The sequence below is a fragment of the Procambarus clarkii genome, chromosome 70 (genome assembly GCF_040958095.1).
Source record: "Procambarus clarkii isolate CNS0578487 chromosome 70, FALCON_Pclarkii_2.0, whole genome shotgun sequence".
Classification (NCBI taxonomy): domain Eukaryota; kingdom Metazoa; phylum Arthropoda; class Malacostraca; order Decapoda; family Cambaridae; genus Procambarus; species Procambarus clarkii.
The window spans coordinates 7,372,270-7,384,687 of NC_091219.1; the positions used below are offsets into that span (position 1 = coordinate 7,372,270).

The window sequence follows — 12,418 nt, forward strand, 5'->3', positions numbered from 1 at the left end:
GGCGGAATATTGGGTAGAGTCTCTGTGCTTGCTCTACTTCCTCCTCCATAAACACTTCTTCCATCTCCTCCTCCTCTCCCACTTCTACATCCATCTCATCATCATTGTTATTGGGAATATCAGGATAACCATACGCTAGGGACTGTGTGGGGCTTAAAATGTAGCGTTTATCGTCAAATGCTGACAATCCTCTGCAGGTACTGCGACATGTACAAATCTTTCCTTGCACATTGCGTATAGATCTCGACACAAACATGATTGAAGTGTTTGTTTCAAGAGTGTGCTGAAACGAGTCATGTGAGAGTTTCTCTTGTAGGTGGTATGGTACGCCCTTACACTTACAAGTGTGCTCCCCATCATGTGTGGTGAACGAATATGTTTTAGGTCTGAGAGCAATTAACTGGTTAATAATCTTAAGAGCCTATTTCAGACTTGAGCAATCCTAGTTCACCTTCTCGCGCTTTAGAGTAGGATGGATGTGTGTCATTAAAATTACTAAAATCCATACAGTCGAAGAGAGGAGAGTTATTCAACTCTTCAAACACATCCTGACAGTCCAGTTTAATGATGAAAGAGTCTGTGTCTGTATATAACAGACTCGCTTTATCCCCATACGCAGGTTTGACAACATCATACCAGAACTCATAGAGTCGCCTCTTAGCAATTTGAAGCATATGATAACCCAGATACGTAGGAGTGTTGACTAGGAGAGACTTCTGCTTGATAGTACATATCACACGATCCTTACTTAACAAAAGACTCCGCTTGAAGAACGGGTTTCGAACATGTTTCAGGAAATGTCTACGTTCTGTGACCAAATAGTGTTTGTTCCCATATTTAGATACATCTGTGAGACTCTTTCCATATATAGAGTTTGATACGAGTTTGAAAGCCGTTTTTTTATCGCACATTTGGTACTGGCACGTTCACGAACATTGGTTTCAATGAAGTCTTTAAGGTAGCTCTCCTGCTCGAATTCGTAGATGTCGTGAACTTTAGCTACTTCTAATCCAATGCGCATGAGTAACTGTAACAAGTCCAGACTAACGAGGTAGTCTTTCTGAGGAAGGTGAAAAGCAATTAATTTAGTGTTGTTTTTAGGCAGACCGCGACTTTCTTCTGTAAGAATATTCTTACCGTAGAGTGAAATGTGTTCCTCAGTAATGCAAGTATGTGAAAGAACAAGGGGCAGTTCATCTGTATACCTAGCTATCTCAGGTCGGACCTGCAGTGTATCACACAACACCCAATATCCCTTGGACCCATCACATGGGATATTCTCCAAGCCTTGCTCTAGCAGTGCGTCACGCTCATTGTGTGTCAGTTTCCGGATCCCACCACGAGGGAGCAGTTCCGTCATACACGCCCCGTAAAGACTATTAAAATCTAAGTAAATGATGTAGCTACTATCTTTCCCTAGATCTAAGCCTGTAGGCTGGTTCTCCACATTCGTGTACTGTCTCGTCACACTGGTGAACCCACCTCGGAGATTCCGACGAAGTAAATCATATAACAATGGGTCTGACAACATCAAGTTCAACTTTCGATTTAAGCAAGAATGCATCCCAAGCAAATGAGGGTAAAGAAATGTAGTGGGAAATGTCTAATTTGTAGAGAGCAAGCATGGTATCTCGCCAGACTGTGAACACATCAGCTAGCAAACCTGTGTCCACTTTGAGGTAAAGGAGCAGATACTCCCCTATGTTGCGACATTTAGCCAAATAAAAAATTTCTAAGGCTTGTTTATAATCTTTTTCTGACAACTCTTCGTCTTTTAGTGTATTTTAAAACTTATCGCGAGAAGGAAGGTGAGGTTCATCTAACACAGACATAGAGGATAAATAATCATAGCAGAATGATTGTTTACCCTTGAGCAGTTTTGGGATGGCCACTTTATTTACACCTTTTAACATAGCCAAAGTGAATGTGGTAGGTTTCCCACTATCAATATGATCCTTGGCTATTCTTCCTAGCGAGCCGTTGAGAAGGGCTAAACTATCCAAAAATCTTAAGTTGTTCACATCAACTTTCATAAATTTAAATCCATCCTTAGCTAATATATCTATTTCACTCCCTGGTCTATCTCTCATCTCGTTTAGGATTACTCCTAAATCATAGGAAGCTTTGTGTGAAAAAGTGTATAGGAACTTGTATGAATTTACACACTGCAAATTACATCTACCACAGTAAGCTGCTTGATAATTGTGGAATCTTACTGTGTGGTCGTGATGACGGACTTTGATTACATCTTCTCCGTTAAAAGGTTCATCACAGAGTTCACAGGCTGTTTTTGTCTCAAATATTGCCTGCTGTTGCTGGGACATGTGAAGTTCATAGGATACTATCCCCTTCTTGATTCTAGCCCATGATACTTCTAGCGTGGTTACAAAGTGATTGACCGCATCTTTACCCAAATAAGTATCTTTCTCAACAATATTCATCTGTTTGTCAATGATGATGTACGCATACGCCACTGCGTTGTGACGTGATTCTATCATTCCCTTAGGGTTCGAGCGGTCTAACATGCACTCAAAGTCATAAAAGCACATGTGACTATGACCATATCCCCGTCCATAGTTACGGAAAGTAATCTTCCTCTCTGGTGGGTAGAATTTGAGAGTCTGATGTACTTTCATGGCTCTGCATGCTATCAGCTGGGAGTGATATCATACAACAATGACAAAAGCTGTGTTGCCTTGGGATTAGATCTGTATTGTTGCTCATATTACGTACATATTGGTTAAAATCCTTAATTAATACTAAGTGTTGAGCTTCCAACATCAGCAATGGTATGACATCTGTATATCCCCCTCTTCCCTTCCTAGCTAGTGTAATGTAGTGTCGCTGTCGTCTCGCGTTTTCATCTCTCTCTAGTGAATAGATGAATATACTGACTTTATTCATTTTCTCTACTTTGTGAATATCCTCGAATGTTACTGCAGAATTGACATCTGCTGGCCAATTAATGTGTCTGAGACACCAACTAGCATTCACAGATCTAGCACGGATATTATCTAGATGCATCCCCTTAGGGGTTGTCTAGATGGAAATTGAAAGTAGTTGTAGGGCATTGAAAATTTATTATCCTGATACATGTGAAAGGTGCTGCAACTGGGCCAAGTTTCAGCATCGCAGCCTAAATAGAGAGGGAGAAAAAAATAAAAAAGTTTCTTTAGACAATTTTTCAATAATGTTCAAATCATTTCACAGGCCACAATTGTGAACCGAAATCAGTTCTATGAAACTTAGCTATGACCTTACTATATAATAAAGATTTGTCTGGTGGATTTTTATCCCAGATGTATTTAGTGCAATAATACAGATTTTGTAAATTTCCCAAAAATCCTATGCACTAATATGATATTTATAAATATTTATAAAATCAATAAATCTACGTAGAAAGAAAAGCCACCACAATGTTTTAGAGGCATAAACTTTACATATAATGTGCAAGTTTCATGTAAATTGAATAATAAATAAAGTCTGTGAAATCAGATAAAATTGTAAAATATTCACCTGCACAAACGGAGGTTAAAGTTCAGCCACCTTTAGCTGAGGTTGATGTTGACCGATATCATTCAAAATTTGCACCCTTGTAGATAGGCATGGGTTCAGTAAGGTGTGCAAGTTCCATGCAGATCACCTGATAAATAAAAAAAAAAAAAAAAAAATAATAATATATATATATATATATATATATATATATATATATATATATATATATATATATATATATATATATATATATATATATATTAGTATATTTTGGTAGCAGTCTTTCCTGTAGACATATATTATTAAATATGACCGAAAAAGTAAGATTAATAATTCTAACACGAATTTTCTCAATCTTTCGTACATTACGCTTCACTGTTGGAGGTAAATCAAAAATCACTTCTCCAAAATTCATTTTTATTTCTAGTCTGACGCGACACGGGCGCGTTTCGTAAAACTTATTACATTTTCAAAGACTTCACAAATACACAACTGATTAGAACTTGCATTTCCCTGATTTTATATCTACATTTGAGTGAGGTGGGAAGGGTGATGTGGCATTACATTTGAGTGAGGTGGGAAGGGTGATGTGGCATTAACACAAGACAGAACACTAGGGGATATTAATAGGGTATTAAAAGTATCAACACAAGACAGAACAGAAACAATGGGTATTGAATAGAAGTGTTTGTAGAAAGCCTATTGGTCCATATTTCTTGATGCTTCTATATTGGAGCGGAGTCTTGAGGTGGGTAGAATATAGTTGTGCAATAATTGGCTGTTGATTGCTGGTGTTGACTTCTTGATGTGTAGTGCCTCGCAAACGTCAAGCCGCCTGCTATCGCTGTATCTATCGATGATTTCTGTGTTGTTTACTAGGATTTCTCTGGCGATGGTTTGGTTATGGGAAGAGATTATATGTTCCTTAATGGAGCCCTGTTGTTTATGCATCGTTAAACGCCTAGAAAGAGATGTTGTTGTCTTGCCTATATACTGGGTTTTTTGGAGCTTACAGTCCCCAAGTGGGCATTTGAAGGCATAGACGACGTTAGTCTCTTTTAAAGCGTTCTGTTTTGTGTCTGGAGAGTTTCTCATGAGTAGGCTGGCCGTTTTTCTGGTTTTATAGTAAATCGTCAGTTGTATCCTCTGATTTTTGTCTGTAGGGATAACGTTTCTATTAACAATATCTTTCAGGACCCTTTCCTCTGTTTTATGAGCTGTGGAAAAGAAGTTCCTGTAAAATAGTCTAATAGGGGGTATAGGTGTTGTGTTAGCTGTCTCTTCGGAGGTTGCATGGCTTTTCACTTTCCTTCTTATGATGTCTTCGATGAAACCATTGGAGAAGCCGTTATTGACTAGGACCTGCCTTACCCTACAGAGTTCTTCGTCGACTTGCTTCCATTCTGAGCTGTGGCTGAGAGCACGGTCGACGTATGCGTTAACAACACTCCTCTTGTACCTGTCAGGGCGGTCGCTGTTGGCATTTAGGCACATTCCTATGTTTGTTTCCTTTGTGTAGACTGCAGTGTGGAAACCTCCGCCCTTTTCCATGACTGTTACATCTAGAAAAGGCAGCTTCCCATCCTTTTCCGTCTCGTAAGTGAAACGCAGCACGGAACTCTGCTCAAATGCCTCCTTCAGCTCCTGCAGATGTCTGACATCAGGTACCTGTGTAAAAATGTCGTCAACATACCTGCAGTATATGGCCGGTTTCAAGTTCATGTCCACTAAGACTTTTTGCTCGATGGTACCCATGTAGAAGTTTGCAAACAGGACACCTAGGGGAGAACCCATGGCGACCCCATCTACTTGCTTATACATGTGCCCATCCGGGCTCAAGAAGGGTGCCTCTTTAGTACAAGCTTGGAGTAGTTTCCTCAGAATACTTTCAGGCATGTCAAGAGGAGTACAGGCTGGATCACGATACACTCTGTCGGCTATCATTCCGATTGTCTCGTCCACAGGTACGTTGGTAAACAGCGATTCTACGTCCAACGAGGCTCTTATCCCTGTGGCCCGTGCGCCCCGCAGTAAGTCCACAAATTCCTTTGGAGACTTCAGGCTAAAACTAAAGGTCAACAAACTGATCGAAACTGTGAACGCCAAGAAATCCGGACTCCACCTGCCAAAGATCATTGGGGAATATAAACCTGGATATGCGTATGGAAATGTCAAGACGCACAAGCCTGGAAACCCACTTCGGCCAATCATTAGCCAGATACCCACACCCACGTACAGACTGGCGAAGCGACTCAACGGCCTGCTGACTCCTTATGTTCCTTGCGCCTTCAGCCTGAAGTCTCCAAAGGAATTTGTGGACTTACTGCCGGGCGCACGGGCCACAGGGATAAGAGCCTCGTTGGACGTAGAATCGCTGTTTACCAACGTACCTGTGGACGAGACAATCGGAATGATAGCCGACAGAGTGTATCGTGATCCAGCCTGTACTCCTCTTGACATGCCAGAAAGTATTCTGAGGAAACTACTCCAAGCTTGTACTAAAGAGGCACCCTTCTTGAGCCCGGATGGGCACATGTATAAGCAAGTAGATGGGGTCGCCATGGGTTCTCCCCTAGGTGTCCTGTTTGCAAACTTCTACATGGGTACCATCGAGCAAAAAGTCTTAGTCGACATGAACTTGAAACCGGCCATATACTGCAGGTATGTTAACGACATTTTTACACAGGTACCTGATGTCAGACATCTGCAGGAGCTGAAGGAGGCATTTGAGCAGAGTTCCGTGCTGCGTTTCACTTACGAGACGGAAAAGGATGGGAAGCTGCCTTTTCTAGATGTAACAGTCATGGAAAAGGGCGGAGGTTTCCACACTGCAGTCTACACAAAGGAAACAAACATAGGAATGTGCCTAAATGCCAACAGCGACCGCCCTGACAGGTACAAGAGGAGTGTTGTTAACGCATACGTCGACCGTGCTCTCAGCCACAGCTCAGAATGGAAGCAAGTCGACGAAGAACTCTGTAGGGTAAGGCAGGTCCTAGTCAATAACGGCTTCTCCAATGGTTTCATCGAAGACATCATAAGAAGGAAAGTGAAAAGCCATGCAACCTCCGAAGAGACAGCTAACACAACACCTATACCCCCTATTAGACTATTTTACAGGAACTTCTTTTCCACAGCTCATAAAACAGAGGAAAGGGTCCTGAAAGATATTGTTAATAGAAACGTTATCCCTACAGACAAAAATCAGAGGATACAACTGACGATTTACTATAAAACCAGAAAAACGGCCAGCCTACTCATGAGAAACTCTCCAGACACAAAACAGAACGCTTTAAAAGAGACTAACGTCGTCTATGCCTTCAAATGCCCACTTGGGGACTGTAAGCTCCAAAAAACCCAGTATATAGGCAAGACAACAACATCTCTTTCTAGGCGTTTAACGATGCATAAACAACAGGGCTCCATTAAGGAACATATAATCTCTTCCCATAACCAAACCATCGCCAGAGAAATCCTAGTAAACAACACAGAAATCATCGATAGATACAGCGATAGCAGGCGGCTTGACGTTTGCGAGGCACTACACATCAAGAAGTCAACACCAGCAATCAACAGCCAATTATTGCACAACTATATTCTACCCACCTCAAGACTCCGCTCCAATATAGAAGCATCAAGAAATATGGACCAATAGGCTTTCTACAAACACTTCTATTCAATACCCATTGTTTCTGTTCTGTCTTGTGTTGATACTTTTAATACCCTATTAATATCCCCTAGTGTTCTGTCTTGTGTTAATGCCACATCACCCTTCCCACCTCACTCAAATGTAATGCCACATCACCCTTCCCACCTCACTCAAATGTAGATATAAAATCAGGGAAACGCAAGTTCTAATCAGTTGTGTATTTGTGAAGTCTTTGAAAATGTAATAAGTTTTACGAAACGCGCCCGTGTCGCGTCAGACTAGAAATAAAAATGAATTTTGGAGAAGTGATTTTTGATTTACCTCCAACAGTGAAGCGTAATGTACGAAAGATTGAGAAAATTCGTGTTAGAATTATTAATCTTACTTTTTCGGTCATATTTAATAATATATATATATATATATATTTGCCACCAGTTTTATATGTACAAATATATATGGAGTAATATCACAATATAACACTAAAACATACTAACCTAATATAATTGGTCAGAAATATGGGTCCTCAAGGTGGCACTGGAGTGGCACTAGTAGGCACCTGCGCCATAGCCGGGGTCAGCTCCCTCAGGGGCCTTTTTTACCATTTTCTGGATCCTATTATATATACTATAGGATACACATTCCAATTATTTGTTTTCTAAATAAACTTAGTCGTTTCTCGGCACTGTTCTGGATACGTTTACGCTTTCTGGAAATGTTTGGAGTTGTCAAATCAGCACGTGAGGTGCTGGGCCCTGCAACAGCACTTGAGGTGCTGGGCCCTGCAACAGCACTTGAGGTGCTGGGCCCTGTAACATCAAGAGCGAGAACGTCTGGAGTAGCAGGTGGAACGTCTGGAGTAGCAGGAGGAACGTCTGGAGTAGCAGGTGGAACGTCTGGAGTAGCAGGTGGAAGACCTAGAGTAGCAGGTGGAAGACCTGGAGTAGCAGGTGGAACATCTGGAGTAGCAGGTGCAAGACCTGGAGTAGAAGGTGGAGAATGTGCGGTGGCAGAGGGTGGGATTGTGGTGGGGGGGGGGGGGGGTAGCGGGCTGCGACAAGTTCCTCACACTCGCGACTGAGAGGCCTTCACTGGTCAAAGTGCGTAATCCATGGATTCTAGCCAGCTCGCACCTTCTACGGGCAGCTAGCATGCTTTTAGCTTTCAGAGTTTTCCTCATCTTCGTTTTGTACGTCATTTTGCAGTAAAAATAGCACAAATACTGATAATTCTGGGAGATATTGTGAGCGCGCGTCCACGATAGATCCGCTAGCTATCGGACACAAAGAGTGACTGACTGTATGCCAGCAATCCCATCCCTCCCTCACTCGCGACTGTTGCCAATAAGTGAGTTTATATTTGTTTTATGCATCACACGTTATTTTCAACGCTATTAAGAAATATTAGACAGCTACAACGTAAGACGCAATACCCCACGGCGCACCCAGGCCGCGAGAACCGGAATGGGGAAACTTGCAGCGGGAATTTTGACTCTAATTACGTTATATTTCAAGATAACATGAAACGGTTTTCACCACAGTGTTGCCAGAACGTTGTAGTATTTTTCAGAATTTTTTGTAAATTTTCGAAATTTTTCGGATTTGAGCAGAGATGTCCCCTTAGCTAAACAGTTATAAGCAGCAACACACTGCATAAGGCAAATATCAGCCTCTCCCTCTGGATTGAAAACCAATTTTTTTCCACGCAAGCCTTCAGGGTAGTCTACATGCGAGCCTAATCTTATCGGGTGTTTAATCTGACCACAGTTAATGTAAAACCCGGTGAGCCGCTCAACCAAGACATTGGACCCCTCCCCCTCTTCCAGGTACTGGGATATTTTCCCGGTCAATTCGTCAGCCCAAAAATCAATAAGAGTGACTACCTCCTCAAGAGTAATCGTTCGCCCCTCACCTCGTATGGGAAAGCCATCGTTATTTATAGGATCCAATAGATTATCCTCCTCCTCCCCGTCTTGTTGTACATTTAAATTCCGCACAATTAGAGTGATGTCTGGGTAAATTATGAGTGATGGGTGTTGTGGAGAGAAAAGGGCGCGTATCTCAATAAAGAAAAAATCACTATATGTTCTCAGATAGAGTCCTGGGGAGGTGTTAACATGCTCTGGTATGGAGAATGAAAGCCGAACATTACTGCCATTATAGTTATCAATTCGATCCAGCAGCTGAGGTTGAATTTCTAGGGCAGGTGGGGGAGAGGGCGAGAGAGGTGGTGGGGGAGGGCTCGGGGGGGGGGGGGGTTGGTGATAGTCCCCCTCCGAGATGAATGGGCGACACTGCACGGTCAGCTATTATGCCAGACGGTGCTAACCAGTCAGAATTGACAGACGCTGACGAGTCAAGGTCAAGGTCTGCTGAGCTGTCATCGTCTGAGTCAAGTCTATTCTCAAGGTTTGTGATACTGTTGTTAACGGTAATGTTCTCACCACTGCTGCTGCAGCTGCTGCTGCTGTTGCTGCTGCTGCTGCTGTAGCTGTCGCTGACTGATTGGGGTATGGGGCTGGGGGAGGAACGGGGGGTTGAGTGAGCACGTGAACGAGCCCTCCCCTCCCTGTGAGTTGAGGGGTGAGAGCCGGATGTGGGTAATGTCCACTCTGCTGAGTTGGGTGTGTCACTCTCACTGCTGCTGCTCTCAGTGCTGCTGGATGCCAAATCTATGCACAGTGGTGTGTCATCTGTAATAGAAAGAAAAACCAACCCGTTCTCACACAAGACAGCACATATATGATTTAATGCTTAAAGTCAATATGTTGAATATGAATTAGTAAATATGTGATATATTCCCAGTTACTTTTTTTCCAAAGCCCAAACTCTTCCTCACGTACCAATTTACGTCTCACAGTACCCGTCCGTCAACCTAGATAGCAGAATAGTCGTGATTGGTTCAATTATAAGGAAAATTGTACTTTTCAGGTCCCACATGGGTTGTGAAATTTACCTACTATTGTCCATGCTCTTAGAATATTATAGATCAGCTACTTCCTATTGAAGGCTCGTAGTTTTGTTTTGAGAAATATTAGTTGTTCTTAGTAAATTATAATAAGCACTAAAAATGATTACATAGAATAACAGTCCTTCACCAATCAATATTATATACCATAGTTGGTGCTTTACAAATCTTTAAAGGATGTTTTGTAGGAACGCTAACAGAAAACGATGGTTTATTGGAATGTCTATGGGGTAAACTACTGTAAACAGGATGGTATTGTGTCTACTATACCAACTACAGGATCGGTATATTGTCCACTACCACCTGTTAGGTGAGTAAGGGGTGCAATATCACCCACAGGATGGGTATGAGGGTCACATCCACCCAGAGGATGAGTATGGGGATCACATCCACCCACAGGAAGGGCATGGGGTCCAATACCACCCACAGGATGAGTATGGCGTCCACTACAACCCACAGGATGGGTATGGGGCTCCAACCACCCATAGAATAGGTATGGGGCTCCAACCACCCATAAAATGGGTATGGGGTCCAATAACATCCACTGGATATGTATGGCGTCCATTGTCGAGCTCGCAAACCGCAGCATTCATCTCAGAACCATGCCTATTTCACGCAGATTCCTTAATAAACGTAAGAGTTTTATATGTCACAAGAAAGATAGAAATATAAGCTTTATTCTAAATACCTTACCATGGGCATATTTAAATTTAAAGCGAAGATACGTGTACTTTTATAATAGCCGAGCTCCGACCCCGGACAGATCGATCGACCGAGCAACTCTCTCTCAGAACAATGTTTATTTCACGTGAATTCGTTAATAAACATATATGTTTTATATGTCTCAAGAAAGACAGACATATAAGCTTCACTTTAAACACTTTACCATAGACATACTTAAAGTTCTAATGAAGATACATGTATTTTAAAAATTACGGAGCTCCCACCCCATACAGACTGAACGACAGAGCAACTCTCTCTCAGATCAATGTTTATTTCACGTAAATTCGTTAATAAACACAAATGTTTTATAAGTCTTAAGCAAGATAGAAATAAGAGCTTCATTTTAAATACATTACAATAGACATATTTATAGCTCAAGTGAAGATACATATGTTTTTATAGTAGCACTCAGTAGCTTGTCGGGCATGGAGTGCAGACGCCTACGCACTTGCCGATATATTGTATAATTAACAAAGATTCGCTAATAAAGCCTAAAATCTTATATGCCTCCAGAAAGACCGAGATATGAACATTATTATGATTGCACCAAATGAAATATATCATCTTCGAGGACAAAGATATATCAATTTTAAATTAAGTTTCGACTCTCTCTTGGGTGAGAGAGATGGGGCGACTCTCGCCCCATCTATTGGAGATTCTGTGCACTAAATACCCAAAGCTACTCAAACCCTCATAGCATTATTTAAGTAATGAAGTAATATGTTATATTTACTCACTATAATGTGGGTGCTGAATGCAGAACATGAGAAAACATATATTTACTCCAAACTAATGTAATTTCATTATTAAATAAGTAGCATCAAAGGAAGTCGACGGTCCAAGCGTCAATATTGTGGAGCGACTTATCCAAGATATATCGTTGTTTGGAAAGTGTTTGTTGGCATATCCAGGGGTCGCACTTCTCTGCTCAAATTATCACAAATTTAAATTATAATGTTAACAAGTAGAATACGTATTTTTAATAAAATCTAACATAACTAGCCAGAAAACATTTAACATTTATTAAAAAAATATATGTTTGGAAGTTAAATCGACTTCATATTCAATTTCTTTCTTTATTATGCACCCCATACCCATCCCGTGGGCGGTGGTGTACAGGATTACAGAGGCACATAATCGGTTCAGGAACTGAACCCTCTAGTTCGTTTAGCTAAGCAAATAACAATATATGACGCTAGTTAAAAAATTATCAATGTTGTATACACATGTACACACCCTCATACATACATGTATATATATATATATATATATATATATATATATATATATATATATATATATATATATATATATATATATACATATATATATATATATATATATATATATATATATATATATATATATATATATATATATATATATATATATATATATATATATACGTATACACATATACATACATATCTAATCACCCACACAATTACACACATCAATAATCTTTGTGTCACAAGTGACATTACAAGAGGCTCACAACAGTCACTATACGAGGCACTTTACATCTATAGTGAGTCACACAGTTACTAGTCTTGCTGCACACCCACCCAACTGGGCGGCAGCTTTACA

General features: G+C 40.9%; 2 long non-coding RNA genes across 2 annotated transcripts in view; one reads left to right on the top strand and one right to left on the bottom strand.

Annotated features, from left to right (window-relative positions):
- The window catches only part of LOC138356164 (uncharacterized), a 155,156-nt gene that overhangs the window by 15,027 nt on the left and 127,711 nt on the right, over positions 1-12,418 (top strand). The gene's annotated exons all lie outside the window — the stretch shown is intronic.
- On the bottom strand, positions 3,058-3,645 carry LOC138356163 (uncharacterized). The gene is made up of 2 exons (XR_011224228.1): positions 3,517-3,645; positions 3,058-3,136 (listed from the first exon to the last, which is right to left on the bottom strand). It is a non-coding gene; the product is annotated as an uncharacterized lncRNA (long non-coding RNA).